Source organism: Penaeus vannamei, chromosome 1 (genome assembly GCF_042767895.1).
Source record: "Penaeus vannamei isolate JL-2024 chromosome 1, ASM4276789v1, whole genome shotgun sequence".
Classification (NCBI taxonomy): Eukaryota; Metazoa; Arthropoda; class Malacostraca; order Decapoda; family Penaeidae; genus Penaeus; species Penaeus vannamei.
Genome location: NC_091549.1, coordinates 44,379,473 through 44,381,972, shown reverse-complemented (window position 1 = coordinate 44,381,972; position 2,500 = coordinate 44,379,473). Strand labels below are relative to the sequence as shown.

The following is a 2,500-nucleotide window of genomic DNA, read 5'->3' as shown; positions in this document are numbered from 1 at the left end:
ACATTGAGCACAGAGGTAAATATTATAATTGGTACCACAACTCTGGAGTCGTATATGTTAAACCAACAAATTGCAATAAAGCTCAACTCTATCTGTTAATTTTGGCCTTGAGAACTGGTGGTAAAGCATTACATATTTACTTTTCCATACATGGCAAGCAATCTGATGCAAACTTTAATGCAACTGAAAATGCCCAAGAATTTGCTACAAAGGAATCCGAACAAGAGCCAACAAAGACAGGATATGGGATGGGCTTGCATCTGTATATTCATTAAAAATTTTAATTCCTTGAGGTGCAAAGTATTAAAGACACTAGAAGAGAAGAGATGAGAAGAGGATGGAAAAAAAATGTATGCAAGTGTGAGGAAAAATAGTGTACTGTGAATGTTAACAGATAGAATTGTTTTACTATGATTATTATTATCATTTTTTGCATTACCCAAATTTACAATACTGATCCCAGCTTGTAAAGCTTGATTATTCCTGGCCTGTCCATCTCATTGTGCAGACTGACATTCTTTTTTTTTTTTTTTTTTTTTTTTTGTGCAAGCTCTGGTTAGCCTTAATTAATAGATGCAGTTAATGGCTATCTGTCTGAGCAAATTGGCACATGTTTACCAGCAAGGCTTCCTATCCTCATTTGAATCATTCAAAGAATAACCATCTGGGATGAAGAAGAGTGGGGTAGAGGATGAAAGGATGAAAAATAGAGAGAGCTGTTGATAAATGTACATGTTCGTGTGAAGTTAGCTTAGGCTATGAAGAAGCATCACCCTATACAGTTAATGCATGAAGGCATACCTATGAATCATAATGGCTCAGTTTTCTATGATAACAGTAAATATGCAACCAAGGTCTATGTCATTTTGGTACCCTCAAGAGTTTGTGGGATTACAATTCCACTTGTATATGTTGGGAGAGCAGCCACATGACCACAGAGACTCGAGCACACAACATTAGTGACCGAGGTATACTAGATGCCATTATGACTAAGACAGGACTCAGAATACTGCTGAGGCTTCTGCATTCAGATGGCTATACCTGGCAACACTGACAGATATAGATGCCTTTTACTGTTCAGACCCACTTCTCACTGTAAAAGTTTGAACATGTGCATGAACATATTGCATTCAAGACCGAACATGATGCCTTCATTCAGTACAATACGATACACTGCATAGGCTTATGATCACCAAGAGAGAGAGAGAAAAAAAAAAAAAATCTTGGGAGCACAGTCAGCCTATATAAACTGTACAATGTTTAAGTTTGACGTTTCCACATAGGGGTAACATATGGACTTCTGAGTCAGTCTGAGTATCTTTCCCTTTGTTACAAATGTAAGTGTTGATTACTTTGAGCTATAGGTCGATACAGCAAGCTTTGGACACCATCAGCTGTGGGCATTAAAAGCTAGGATTACCTGCAGAGATTTGTATCATCATGTTCCAAGATTACAATGACTGGCTTCGGTAACTTAATGAGCCATGGACATGAGCGTCAACAGAGAGAGAGTTTGACATACCGAAGTTTAAAGCTTGCAATAACTCCATGGACCTGTCACAGTTCACTCTGCAGCTATAATTAAGCTCATTCTTAATGACCCATTCATGAACTGGTGCAAGCTAAAACATCTTCAGTAAGTGTTACAAATGCTGGTTTTGTACACATGCCAGGGGCATAAGCACTAGTTATAGAAACCATGGGTATGATCAGAAGTTACTACCTGATACAATGAACAGGCTTTAGACACCATGAGAGGGAAAGGTAATGGCAATTTGATACCTCTGGTCAGGGTCATCATTCTTTGTCTGGACTTCATGAATGTGGGTTTGAAGAACTGGTTTTGAACTTTGTAAACCCAAGTTGCGCCTATAGATTTTCAAAAACTCCACTAAACAGGTTTCTAATGAGTGGGTTTTCAAACTACTACAAGCCCGGAATATGTTTTAATGGTGTTGGACACCACATGCCAGGCGGAGATTTGCACACCATGAGCTAGGGTGATAGCGCCCGGCTGGGGTCTCTCAGAATCGAAGACACAGCCAAGGGCCGAGGGTCATCATGGAATGGTTAGACTGTGTGCCTGCCTTCAGTGGGCTAGACATGACTGGCTGTTCCTGACATACATAATAATCACAGCGTAGGTGAAAGAGCCTTCACTCTTGTCACAAAAATTACCTAGGCATAACATATGTACAGAGCAATAAAGTCAAAACAGATTCAACTTCATGAATTCAGAGCTCCACTTCAATAAGGCAAGTACACAGCAAAAATTTATGGAAGGGGTAGATTTGTTCCCAAAACTTATCATACACTTATTACAGTACATAGTGATACACCTGACCAATTTGCAGGATTAACTGACAAGTAGCATATATCTTGGAGAAAACTCAAACAAGTGGAAATAGTCAAAACAGCACCATTTTACATGAAGGAACTATTTACAGATACATCATATATATACTTGACACAGAAATTTCTAGAGATTTATGATTAAAGT

The 2,500-nt window shown here is 38.7% G+C and overlaps 1 protein-coding gene across 1 annotated transcript in view; it reads right to left on the bottom strand.

Moving 5' to 3' along the window:
* Positions 1-2,500, bottom strand: part of LOC113803340 (Myocardin-related transcription factor) — a gene marked incomplete at its 5' end in the record, with an annotated part of 15,549 nt that overhangs the window by 1,149 nt on the left and 11,900 nt on the right. Inside the window, 1 exon segment of the mRNA XM_070126282.1 lies at positions 1-2,500. This exon segment is cut by the window's left edge and continues 1,149 nt beyond it; it is cut by the window's right edge and continues 1,424 nt beyond it.